Source organism: Bombus terrestris, chromosome 6 (assembly GCF_910591885.1).
Source record: "Bombus terrestris chromosome 6, iyBomTerr1.2, whole genome shotgun sequence".
In the NCBI taxonomy this organism is placed as follows: Eukaryota; Metazoa; Arthropoda; class Insecta; order Hymenoptera; family Apidae; genus Bombus; species Bombus terrestris.
The window spans coordinates 10,216,051-10,230,412 of NC_063274.1; the positions used below are offsets into that span (position 1 = coordinate 10,216,051).

General features: G+C 38.2%; 1 protein-coding gene and 1 long non-coding RNA gene across 9 annotated transcripts in view; one reads left to right on the forward strand and one right to left on the reverse strand.

The window, feature by feature from the left end:
• The window catches only part of LOC100650960 (fat-like cadherin-related tumor suppressor homolog), a 499,821-nt gene that overhangs the window by 261,247 nt on the left and 224,212 nt on the right, over positions 1-14,362 (forward strand). The gene's annotated exons all lie outside the window — the stretch shown is intronic.
• Positions 9,459-14,362, reverse strand: part of LOC125385334 — a 75,277-nt gene continuing 70,373 nt past the window's right edge. Inside the window, exon 2 of the long non-coding RNA XR_007224449.1 lies at positions 9,459-11,877. This is a non-coding gene — a long non-coding RNA (uncharacterized LOC125385334). The remainder of the gene's footprint in view (positions 11,878-14,362) is intronic.

Consider the following 14,362-nt stretch of genomic DNA (forward strand, 5'->3'; position numbering starts at 1 on the left):
TCCTGAGAGACTGATTTATTGAAACGTGTTGCAATTCTTCTGTATTAAATGGCTCTGATCGATCGAGGCTAATGGTAAAAATGAAATTATCGTATCAAAAATTTCGTTTTGCGGAGTCTACGTAACGAGAAAATTCCGTGGTCGTTGATACGTTGTGCAAGTAAACGTGCACGCTGAAAATCCGAAATTCAACACAGCGCGAAGAAAAACAGACAGAGAGAAACGGAACAAAGCGCGTATCAAAAATTTTCATGCATTCGCTACGTTCAGAGGTAAACCATGATAAAAATTTTACACCGGCCGCGACCACGCGTTCAAATTTCGTCCACGAGACACGCGATGCACGCGGGCTTTATCGTACACCCAATGTTTTGCAGAATGTACACGAACCACACTAGAGAATTAAAATACAACAAAAACACAGCGTACCTATTTTTGCCCTTTGTATTTTTCTTACTTTTATTTTGTTTTCCATTTCCTTTTTATTCGCGCGTTTCGCCTCGCGTAACCTGCGGGAAAAAGCTTTTTCATCCACGATATCGCGGTGGGATCGCAATTATCGATGCATCGCTTATCGGAATTTCCCATTATACGAAAATCTGTTAGTCGAAGTATCGATAATCCGAAACAACGAGCGGTCCATGGAGTTTCGTGTGCAAAATATCGGCCGCGTTGGCTATTAAGGCTTCATCGATAGGCTAACGAATGCAGTTTTACGCGAAATTCGTCCTCTTTTCATGAACTTTCGACGAACAACAATGAGAGAATCGAACAATGATGCCATGAACATTGACTCGAAACCATCTCACCGCCGACATTGATATACGCGTGTCGCGATTTTTTGTCCGAGATAAACAACGAAACTACTGATCGCTGATAACGTTTGTTTGTACAAGCAAATTTTGCTTTTTAACGGCGTTTTTTTTTCTATTGGAAAATGGTAACGTTTGTTCGAAAGGGTAATTTTACAGAATGGTAAGTTCGTTAGTGAATTTGATGATTTGTTGGAAATAAACGACTGCATTATCGAACACCGAGTTCTGGTAAATTGACTGCAAGTGGGACTGTGTGCAAGCGATTAGTATTAAATACTTGTTCGAATTAGGATTTAATTGGTAGCGTAGAATAGTATGATAAAAAGTGCGACAAATTATCCACGTTTCTTTTATGTAGAATACGTTTTACGAATAATAATGTTTTCGTTCGACAGAAACAATTCAGGCTGCAAAGACAGCATCTTTAGGAAATTGCAATTTACCATAGTAACGCAACATATTTTCATTTCCTTCAGGCAGCGTAATTCACAAAGAACTTTATACGCAATTCTACGAACGAAAAATATTAGTCTCTGCGATAAAACATTGTACAATCGATTGAAGCAGCCATTCTTCCGTATTTATTCTTCTAAAGAACACGATACTCGACTTTCAACAACGTCGACATTCTCGAGAAAAAAATTCATAGAGCAGTAGCATAATCCGCGATCAGTGCGTAGCAAGGTACACATAACGTTTCTCGCGAGCATCGCATTCTCCGTTCGCATTGTTCGACATTGCATTCTCCGTGCTAGCGCACGGCTTCTTTTCAAGACCAGGTCAACTCCTTGCTACATCGAAGCAGAAAGAAAGAGTGGCTTTATCTCAGAAAGGCACGGTTGGATAAAGCCACGGTTGGATAAAGCCTTTCACGACGCGTCGAACTGGCTGTTACGCGACGCGATAATGCAAAAGCTTAGAATTTGATGCGTCGATCCTTTACAAATAGCCATCGAGAAGCAAGCATCCTCAAGGATCGTGCAAATCAGCTCACCATGGAACGAGTTAATCATGATTGATATGGATTTGCTTATCGTCTGTCCAATCTCTATTATTCTGCCCCTTTTTTCGTCACACAACCCCTTTTCACGCTTTCTTACATTTTCTGTTCCTCGTTCTTCCTCTTCAGTTTAGTTTCTCTCTATTGTTGCTGCATTTTCTTTTGTTGTCTTGTAACTTTACTTTTCACCAAGGTTCTTCGCTTGAGATAAATTAAATTTTCTGAAGATTCGATGGAAGTCTAAGAAGAAGTATTGTGATTTATTATTAGTATCGTGAGTTATTTTTAACGATGGATAATAACGATTTACCTATGAGATGGTACGTTGCTCGAGGTAGATGTGCATGCAAGCTAGATATATATGACAATCGTTCAATAGTCTTTGCTTCTCTGTACTGGAATTAGCGGCGGGATAGGGATGAAGCACGCGAAAACATAGGAAACAGATGTAGCAAGGAATTTGGATTGAGCTACCTACGCAAAGATCAAAGCGTAGATATTATGCGTTCTTCTCTCGTTCCGATTCGAACATTCTCCTAAAACGCAACATACAAAAGATTACAAAATTATAGACACTAACCAGTCAACTAGCACGTCACGACAAGGTGTCGTTCAACAAGATCGCAAACGGAGAAACAGGACGCTCGCCATTTCGCGAACTCTACATCACCGTAAAGCTTCGCAGTTATATTCCGCACTATGAAGTCGCGTAGATAACAGCAGCTTCGTTGTCGTTTAGATGCTAGAAAAAGGCCGTGATGCCCTTTCTTCGCCGGATAACGTCGAGGGTGAAAAAGAGATTAATTCCATCTTCTTGTGTATCGCAAGCAAACGTGGCTAAAAGGGGTTGCCTGCCCTCTTTCTCTTGCTCTCGCTTTGCTCGCCTAAAGAATTGCTAATTAGCCGAGACTTGCTCTTTTTTGCTGGTCGGTATTACACGCGCGTGTTTTCCCTTCAACCTTCCAGCCTCCTGCATCAATTTCGCATCTCTTTCGCCTCTGCCATATCTCTGCGAACATCTTTTGCGTCCATCTTCCCGGGCATGACTTTTTTGGACGACGGTTCTTAGCAAGCCGGACGGTAAACAGTTTTCTGAACGTGTTCACGGGACTCAGACCGGGCTGAAGCTTTCGGAGGGAAAAGGGTTTAGGAAAGAGTTGCTACGAACTCCGGATGATGTGAAATAGGAATGAAGGGACGTTTGTTAGGATTGCGTGAAATGTGTTTGGAAAACACTTATTGGATGAGGGATAAAGAACAAATTTTATAGTTACTTGTGGACCTGATGTTTGTGCGTTTATAAGAAATTTAAGGGTGCAAAAATGTGCAGACTACGTATGGAGATCACAAGATCACAAGATCGAAGACGTAATAATTTCTTGCCGATTTCCTGATGTTAACGATACCTTTTCTTAGCTACGATCTATTGCGCATTCGCGGGGACTTGATTAAATAGCGCTCAACTAATCGTCGAGAATCTCATTCCTCGCACTTTCACTGAGATAATATCGACGATTTCACCGGTAGCTGGTTACTTCGTGAATAGGCGTGGATCTATCTTCTATGTTCTTTCTTTCTCTCGTACGCTCAAGAAGACAGGCCTTTGTTTTGGTATTTGCGATGTCGAAGACAGGCAAAATAGTTACATTAAGAGATTGCATAAAGATGAGAGGAAAGGTTGGCAAGTTTATGATTCTTTGAAAAGAGATTCCCACGAGGGAATCAGACAGGCGTAGTTTCATGTTAAATGAAAGTGATTTGTTCGTAGATATTTTTATATTCCTTCGAGAGAGATGTTTAACATTTGATATTTGAGAAGATGTATATTGTTACGAGCGTTTGAACCAATGGAAGAAACGCAAAGAGCAGCGGCGGAAGATGCATATAAAATATTTGACTGAAAGTAAACTTCGCTTAGATATTCTTAGATATTCTAAGTAAAGACTATGTCGACCCAGAATCCTCGAGTTACCGTGGACGATTCCGTGAGCTGTCAAACGCGACGCAAACACTAGACAACTGTACAGGCAGCACATGACATCCAATACTGATAATTCGGGATCCGTAGAAATTGATATAGCTCTGCTTCGTGCCGTTAAATCCGATACAGATATTGCTAGGGTCATAGAATTCGATATAGATCACGTAAAGTCTAGGAACTGGATATGTACTAAACCCAAACCTGCGGGATCTCATCTAGACTCCGTCAAACACGCGAGAGCAGATGTAAATGATTATTAACCCAGGAGATGTTGACGGAAGCAAACGGATTCGTATAACCTAGCTCCGACATCAGAGGATTGGGCAGACCTGATAGAGACGTTACCAGATCCATAGAAACTGCCATACGAAAGATCCATAGAACTGTCATTACACCTATGAAATATAATATGTGAAATATATGCGTATAATATAAGCGACCTTTGGCACGCAAGATGCAATATAGAGGATTTAAAATTGGTCAAATTACACATACTATCTATGAAATTTGGACGTCTCCAAAATTGTACTATTACGTAATTAAACGGCGGATTTTTATGTATTTGTAGGAAACTTGAAGGGGCAAGATCTAATAAAATACACATAGTATGGAGAAATTTGTAAAATATCCAAAGTATAGTCTTTTCTATGATACTTGGTGGTTAAAACAATTTTCTACCGAGGTTTTATGTTTTTTAATTATATTCTCGAAAATATGAATTTGTATAAAAATCCGTAATATATCTATTAAATTCTGTAGTAGTCACTTGTTCTATTCTCCGATTCCAGTTTCATCTCAATTCTCGTTCGATAAACCCATTATCATCACGTGCATAGATTCTATCGACACATGTAAGTCTAAATCGTCAGTCAATGGACAGTTTGCAACAAGATCTGTACGTTCAGAGTCATCTGTATCCCATTGTATAAACGTGGCATCTGTATCGATTCTCATGAATTCGGGGACGTTTGTGACGTGTCTCTGGAGTACATATCGTCTGGTCTAGTAATCCACTACTTACACGTGTCGACTTTCGTTGTTACATAATGTACCGTTGTTGTCTTAGCTTATGTGGCTGAAAACATTCGTTGTGCTTATAACTGTAGCTTTTAACGTGTACAGTTCCAGGTCTTGCAGTAATAGCAAATACCACTGGGTACTGACGTTAATTATTCTTTCAGCTTTTGGTTTAAGTTTAACAAACATGTAACGTAAATTGTAAGTTCAACACAAACTTGAAAACGTAAAAACGCACTACAAAGAAAATCACGTACATACTGTCAGAAACATATAAGAGATTAATTAATATCGTAGATTAATACTCTTACGTTTTACCTAAAATTTAACTCGGGTGTAAGCAACCGGGAATCCGTTTCTATACTTCTTTTAAGAACTCTTTTATTTCTAGAAACTTTAAAATATTAAGCAACTTATTTATACGCTAACTGAATAATCATAGAGTTTCGTTGCTTACATAAATTTCAGATCTAAATAAAATACATTACAATGTACGAAGCTCTAAGAATATTTCTACGACAGAAAAAGGAAAGAAATCGCAGTAACAACGATGGAAAAATTTCATAGGCTCTTTTGGAAAATGTAAAGGCAAAGTTTCGGTGACTTATAGACCATAACTGGTTGCCTAAGTTAAACGACTGGAGTTTTGCACCGGATAGTGACACGATGGATTAACGATTCTCCACGACAGCAGAAAGAAACTTTTAATTTATACCGAAACGGGCCGTCCCGCACAGAAGAGCCTTTCCTTTGCGATATCTTCGTCCACCCATCTTCCACCGTGAGCATCTGGATATGGGACTTTTATTTCCCGACCAGTGTCCGCGTTCTCCTTTATATTTTACCAGCAAACGTCAAACGATGTGGAAACTAAGATATCGTCCCTATCGGACGTTTCTTCTTATTCTCTCAGCCAGCCGAATATCATCGACTGCGACTTCCCTTCAGGTTTCGAGGAGTTTCTACGATTTCTCCGCCAGACTTCTTGCAATGCTATATTACCTAGTTTTTTAAAGCTTCGAAAGGAGTAGTTGAAACGTGAACTTTCGTTTGAATGGATCAAGCTTCTTGGTTATTGAGAAATATCTTTAAAGATGGTCAGAGTCTTCTAAGTACTTTCTTCGCTCGTTTTCTTACTGTGATTATCCTTCGACGTGGAAATGCAGAAAAAGGAGAATTGATTAACGAAGAAGAACTTGCTTATTCTGAAAGATATCCGGAAGTTAGACTACGTATCAATAAAGAATATATATCAAGAAAGACTATATTAAGATTCTATCCGGATGGATGAGAAAAGATTGATTTCTTACAACAGAAAAGCTTTAGAAAATTAATTATTTAATTAAGATCTGATTGAGCTGTCGGAGAAATAAGAAATGTCAAGAGTAGATGATAGAATTTTCCTTACGAAGACTGAGTGCCGTTGACAATCTAACGATAAGCGAAATCTCTCTTTTCTTTCGAATTTTCGACTTAACGAACGATTATATTATATAATGTGAGAGATACGTCGATAAGTATTTCAGAATCTTTTTTAGATTTCTGAAAACTTATGCCAAAAATTTGTTTACCCTTGGAACATTATGTAAAATATAAATTCTTTTTGAATAATTTTTCTACAAACTACAAATCAGTACGATATTATTTAATATTTTCTGTGATATATTACAAATGCCACTGCGAATTTCCATCAGTCTATTTCACTCAGTTATCAACTATTAACTATCCACCGCAAATTACTTCGTTAATGTTAGCATTGGATTCTCGTGATGGTTTCTTTGACTAAGATCTTGCTACACTATTCGCTCTGAGAGAATTTCTGTTGTGAAACACTAGTTTCCACAAGTTTCGAGTTAACAATCAATCACGTCGCGTGGATCAGTTGCCTGAATGCCAGGCACAGTTGCATTTAAAGCACGAGCTTTAGCTAGTAGGCGGCTTACTGGCATAAACAACCGTTTGCTCCATTCTCCGTCATCGTTCCGATATATCCCATCGTTATCATTTCGTTAGAAGTCATTAGTTTGTGCCTGGATTATTCACGCTAAGTGAAACCAAAATTTGTACCATCATATATTAATTTCTACATTATAATTTTTTCAAATACAAAAATTTCATCAATCTTTCAAAGTTAGATAGATTTTATAGAATAAAGTAAAGCGAGCCAAAGAAATCTCGTTGAGAAATTAATTCCTATACAAGACTGAAATATTCTACAATTATTACTTTAGTGTGAGATTAAATAGAAAGGCTTGTGATGCAGTGAATTTAGGTCAATGTAATTCTCGTTTGAACGTACTCCCAGTACACAACGTAATATCGAAAAGGGTGAAATATATGAGATCAGGTGTCTGCACCTTTCTCTTGCTACGTTGAGAAAACAATCTACGTTTTCTTAGATTAATAATTTAATACAAGAATTATAATAATTTAATAAAATAATTTATTACAATCTCTTCTTTTATGAAACCTCAAATCAAGCGGCATTAAGTCTTCATAATCATATAATAACAGGTTAGAATATTCCAAAAATCCATTCATCCTTGTTTCTAATCGCCCTGAATCGCACGACACAACAATCAAGCCTCTTTCACAATCCCACAAACGACTTAACCAATTACTAACTCCAATTCACGTGGCAGTCACGTCAAACAGTTATAACTCGTTTCGTTAACAATAGATAAGCCCGTCGTTCACATCGATGAAACAATTATTAAAATTCTTCTTACCTGACATTTTCCACGGCGGACACTAGGAACGTTTGCGATTCAACCCGCTGCGACCCTTGCAGTCGTAATGTATTCGCGTCGTACCAGAGCGAGCAATATTTCAGCAGAGACTGAGATAGCGTCAATATGGCGGCTACCGGGCCCGACACCCATTGACCCCGCATCCCACTCGTTCGATCTTAAACGGTTCATTCATAAACGGACGGTGGGCGTAAATGAATCGTATTCCGGCGTTGTTAATATCGTAACTCGGTGGCGTGGGCGTGGTCGCGGGGTTTGTTAATCGAGCGTCGTATCTACGGACGCGGAGAAAATGTATTACTTAGCCAGTCGGAAGGGCGTATCATAAATTTCCCAGCGCCACGGCCGAGATTTATATGAGACACGGTCGAACGCAGCGTCGCTCTACCACCGTCTAATCGCTAGCCCTTCTTATTACATTTTCTTACGACCTTTCTTACCCCCTGTTTCTTCGCCACGTTCTTCACCACGAATTTGTCCCTCGAAGAATAATCGTTTATCCGAGAAACCGATTTGGCGCGGGCCTGAATGATCAACGAGGAAACGTTAGAGATGGTTACACTTGTTTTGAGAAGTTTTGAAATCTCTAGAAATTTGGACGTCCGCTGTTGTTCGATGCAAATAAATTTGGTTCAGGGTACCTTAGTAGAGATTCATTTTGTTCTTACTTGGTGGAGTTTCAGTTGATACTAGAAGGTTTCAGACACTTTAACTGAATTAGTAATTTTCAAATGAAAGGAGGAGTATATACTACGAATCATAATTTGCATCATAATCGCGTATTACACTGATAAATAGCTTAGTTCTGTTTTGTCTAAATTAAAAGTTACCACTCAAATTATTCAACTATAATTACCGACTGCTTAACTAATTAATTTCTGCCACATTCAATTTTGTCACAGTAACATAGAAAATTAATGATAATTAGAAAGCTGAAAAGAATCGCGACAGGGATATTAGCTTGATTAAGCTATTACGACAAACAATAGAAATCTTCTTCCTAGTAGCTTAATTGAGTTCAACTAACTGCCGTTTACAATCCTATGAAATCAAAGGTCGCTGTTTGTTGCTTGGAAAAGACAGGTTGTAATTTGTAAATCATCTTGAAACGATATGACAAAGGGGTTATACATCTGCTAGTAGTTTGATAGATTTACTTAGGTTGAATGAAGATATATCGATTGAACTAATGCGTATAGATCTCACCTGATCTGATAACCTGAATTCAGTCTTACGATGATCAAAGTTGTGTTAGCTTCTTAAGATCTATTGTCACGAAACGCTATAAATCCCGACTCTAGACCAGGCTCTTGACGTTCTATTGTGCAGTGCTAAACAGAATTTCCAGTTCGATGGTTCACAAATATTTTACTTAAAGGCAGTGATATGGATCCTATCTATTGCAGAAAAGCATTAAATCGAACTATTCTTTCCTTCTTCCTTTACTACAAAGGTATGAAAATTCTAAATTTTATTCAATGCCTTTTACAATAATTAATCTGTGATACTATAGTTATAATTTTCTGTACGTTCAGACAATTCCGTTCAATTTTCGTAATTCTGTTTGCTTAAATACCAAATTTCACAGGTTAAACGCCACATAGTAAATCACAAACCAGAGGGTTCTTGAATAATAATTTACCAACTAATAATACCAGTAAACTGATAAATTACAAATTGTAGATTACAGACTATTTTTTACGTGACATAAGTTGATCAAATAACTCGTAACATGCAAAATTTATTGGTAATATTTTATCAATCCTATCAAACTCGTTATTCTGTTAAGGTAGAGAATTTCCCAATATGTATTTATATAAATCGTAGTTTATTACTTGTGTAAAGTTTCATTAATAATACTAATTCCATATACTAATTATATACTTGGTTAACACTAATTGTGCAAGATGACCCAGAACTTGCACAAAAGAATTACTTAAAAAAGGAAGCTTGTTCTAAAAACAGAACTCTAAATATGGAAGATTAACCATTATACACGTATATTCGTGGCAGTTGTTGCGGCAGGTAGTCAGCTGAACGAATCAGGCTTTTCCCCGGTGCTAAGGAGATAAAGTCACTGGGACACATCGGGTAGGTAAGACAAATAGAGGACAGCTCTGTCGGGCCTCCCAGTAAAGCCGACCAAACACTAATGAACCCGACGAGTCCCTTGGAATGGTATCGGTCTGGGGACTCGACCACGCTCTGGGTGATTAGTCGTTAATGCTTATCATTAACCCCCGGGGTTAATTCCCGCATTAATTACTCGGCCGTGTCGCCTGTTGGAAACTATCTCAACTCGGTGCACGCGTGCACACGCTGCCACACAGGTGCTTCTGGTTTCGCGTGGTTCGTGTGCGCTGCCACCGTGAAAACCAGACCCAACCTCCTGTTCACGAGAACCAGAGATCGTTCGTCTTCGAGCGAATTACTTCACCAACGATTTATTTTCCTTCTGATAATTGTAATTTGAAATTATCCCCTTAAATTCTACTTTTAATTAAAACATTATTTGTCCCTATGTTTATTCCCTTTTATTGAAATTTCCTTTTTGAAATCTATAAGCTAATTTGTTTATTTACTAATATTATTAATCGGTAAATAATTACGTAAGAGATTTCAGCAAAAGATAACATTTGTGTACCGTTTCTATGTAATAGATCTACAATATCGAACATCATATTTGTTGAAATTCATTTCCAGAACGCATTCACGGAAAGGTATTTTGAGCAATTATGTTACATAGTGCGCCAGTCACAACTTACAAAAGGAAGCAGTGAACTTTACGATATACAGATATCATCGGTCATTATATCACACTGATAATTAAGGCATCGCGATGGTCAGCCAGTACGTATTAAGAGACCTGGCGTTTAGATCGACCAGAGCAGTTTAAGTTCAGCGAATCGCGTGTCGAGAAAATATTACGACTGGCCCAGTTCCCCGGAAATCCGCTTCTTTATGCCGACGCGATACACGTCCCCCGCGAGGATCCTTTAATTCTCCAGAAACCTAGATAATACTAACAAACAAAATAACTATATAACAACCACAAACGACACTCTCTAAATAATGTACTCATTAAAATGTCGTATAAAACTCTTTTTAAATCCTCCCTGAAAGCTCGTGGTCACACGAACATTAGTCTGAAAATTTTCCCTGCTATACAAAGTACGCATTTCTAACTTGCACTTTGTTCGAAAACTCTCACTGCCCTATTATTTCGACGCGTGCGTTAATTTGTTAAAAAACCATCGTGAGTCACTCCGATGTTTTCAACGACGAAGAAATTAATTTGATCACTTAGTTACCGACCGATCTAATTTCTATCGAACCCTTTGTTGAGTAGAATTCAATTTGTCTCGAGAACAATTTATTACTCTTTTAGGGCTATAATTCAATTTATCTCTGAAGCAATTTATTCCCGTAAAAAAGAACGATGGAATGGTTCGAACGAAAACCTAATTACGTCGTGAAATTTGATAATGCGCCATGAATAAGGAATTTGCGTTTCGTTTGACGAAAAATCGTGGACGTTCTCCGGTGACGTAACGCCAGTGCGACGTATCGGATATCCGGCGCAATAACTTCGGCTCGCAGGACAAGTTTACGAGGGAACTGTCATGCAATAAAGATGTACAGTTCGGTAAATAGCATTTGGAATTCAATGCAATGTGTGCCGAAGGCATAATACACTTGTAACCGCCATACAGAGCCAATAAAATTTCTCCTGCGTTCTTCGCCCTCCCGAGTGAAGATGTCTGTCGTGAATAATCGTGCCACGAAGTCGAATCTATCGTGCGAACGCGGCTTAAATTCTGAAAGAAGTAGCAGTTTGTTGACCCTGAAAAATACGAACGTCGTTTACAGCTCGAATTCGGACTGGTTGCAGATCACTTGTTTAAACCAGAATTTTTTTCAAGATCTCCGTCTGTTTTGAATTGTAAATGAATGAATTTATAACGATTTCCTTTTACCTTGGTGTAGCAAGAATATTAAATTTAAAAGAAACCTTCGTCAATGTTTGATTTTTAAAAAAATGTTTACAGTAACACGAACGCCACAAATATAATAATAGAATATTTAGAAGAATTCATTTATAAATGTAGCCTTTAGAATCAGCAGTTTTGCCGTAATATTTTATGCATTCTATTTAAATATTCTTCATCAAGAATTTTCCTTGTAGGTTCTTTTACCCAAGCATCTTGGCGACTTCTCACTGTGAATCAGGTTTACCGTTAATCGCACAAACAACCCGTCTGGCCTCCAGATTTTTTCTTCGTACGTTCTTCAATGTTCAGCCATCACACGTTCCTGAAACATTCAACCAAGAAGATATCCAACGTATTCTTTCGAAATTATTCGAATTATACTTCACATATTTTTCACATGCTGTACACTTTTTAGACTGTTGTTAATTTTATTTACTATTATTATTGCTTCCTATTCTTCTATTTACATCATATTGCAAACCTGTGATAAAGTTCTTAAAGTAATATGATTAATATCGTTGGTAAGCAAACTAAATTCCAAAAATATAAAAGTAAAACGGTTGGAACAATACAAACAAGACGATACTAAAAACGCAGGTGTTTTTTAAAAAATGGTGTAGCAACTGTATCTTTGATCGTTTACAAAAATAGGCAGGCCGCGTCCGCTGTAACTCTCCTCGAGGAGAGATTTAATCGTCCGCAGCTGACCGAAAATATATATCGCCTAGACGGGTGGTGTACGGAGCTGAAAATTTCCTTAATTTCCCCGACGAAATTGCGCCGACCTCGATGAAACCGGCCTCGCCTGTGCCTCGCGCCGTATATATCCGAGCATGAGACCGGTCTTTCCACCCTCGAACGAGGGTGATGGCTGGATAGACGTTGCCAAGCCAGCCGGGGTAACTTGAAGTATGCACTTGTCGCATGCAACCTCAACTACGCCGTGTATTTTCGAGCAGACGCGGAAGCCTATCCTTCTTTTCTCCTTTCCGGAATCCTTACCTTCCTTTCATTTTTCTCCCTCAATTATTTAACCCGCTGCCGTCCATGAAATGTTTGGTGTAATTTCGTCTTCCTTGCTTTTTTTATATCAAAGAAATTGGAGATCTTTTATTGTATTTCGTAGGAACTAAAATTGATAGGAAAATTTATAGTAAAATTTTCTTTAGTCGTGTTGTGGAATAGAAATTCTAGGCGATTAAATTGACGGATACATAGTGAATGATATTATTAAAAAATATATCGATTGAAAGTGAATATTTTCAAATTTATGACCAATAGTCTTCGATATTTTGTTAATGGTCAGCAAATAGTCGCATAAAAAGTGACCGAAGTTCGTGGATTTCTCTGTGTTAAATACGAAGAGAGTTCAAGTACTAAACCTGAATTGTGAAAGATTCTGTCTCTGAGATACAATTACTTTGAAAATCGTTCCCTTGTTGTTGAACTTACAATCTTGTCTTATAGTTGATCACTTTGAGATCGCTTTGTGTTACTTAAAGCGGTTTGGACACGTAGTTGCTCTGTACTCTAGTAATCCGTAAGCACTGTGACGAGAAGTTTCCTCACGGGTAGATAGATTGCAATGGACCAGTTACACGGTCTTCCTTTGGAATTGTAGTATATTTTGCTTCAGTACAAACGCCTCAAGAATACAGAAGTGCATAGAAGGAACTATGTTCCAACTAGAATTGTTTTATGTTTCTACGTCTTAAAACTTTAATTCTCAAACACCATTATAAGATTTGACATGATATAAAATAATAGTTAAAAGTACGAAATATACGAATTTCTATAGTGTGCAGAAATAAAATATTCGTTAGACGAACAAATACATTCTTCAATTACACTATTTGTGTAGATATAGGAGAAGATTCAAATTCCTCCAATCCTTTGACATACGATTAAATCTGCCAAAATATTTTACATAAATAATACTTAATTTCATTGAATTCTTCATACAAAAAGATGACCAAAACGAAATAATTTGTATCATTTTAGAATTCAATAAAAAGTCGATATTCTTATAGTACGAATAAAAATATTTAATTTGTTGGCTATTGTTTGATTTAAATATTCCAACTTAAAGTTCTTTATTCCGACACCTGCTGTTGTCTGGTCACGAAAAGTGTTAAACCACGTGATTCGTTCAAACTTATCCGAAGTTTGAAAGTGGTGGTTCGCCCTCCGGTCTTTTGGTTCGCTATCGGTTCTCTCCCTTGGAGACACGTGTATCTGTCGTCGCTCCGGAAGTTCTTTTCATCTTTCTTCTCCTCTGCCTCCCCTCGAACGACACCTCGAGAAAAAGTTACGCCTCGGCCAACTTGTTCCCCGAGTTTCTTGTGTCAACCAGCCTCTGTACATGGCTTCCAGCGGCAGTTTGGCGATTGTCAAGGCGGTTTGCAGTTGGTTTCGTTGTCGTGCTAGGGGGCTCTCGTAACAGTGTCGAATTAATTGGCCGTCGTCCCGTCAATATCCAGTTTCGCGCGCGTGTTAACTGATACACGAGATTTACGAGGCGAAAGCGCGAAAAAAACCAGATATAATATCGCGCCGTGGTGGTTCTGAATAATGAGTCCGATATCCATAATTGTCTATCAAAACTCGTTCGCGCTCGCGTGCACCTTGATCGCCGATTAACCGTGGCGCAGCGAATCGTTTCTTGTCGATCCTTCGCTTACTTTAAGATGAAAAGGAGGGGCTAGAGACTTCCAGATTTGTGAAAAAAAAAAAAAAAAGAAAGAATTATGCGGGAGTTACGTACTCAGTGTGGGTCAATCCGGTAGGCGTTTAGTCGCGAAAAATCC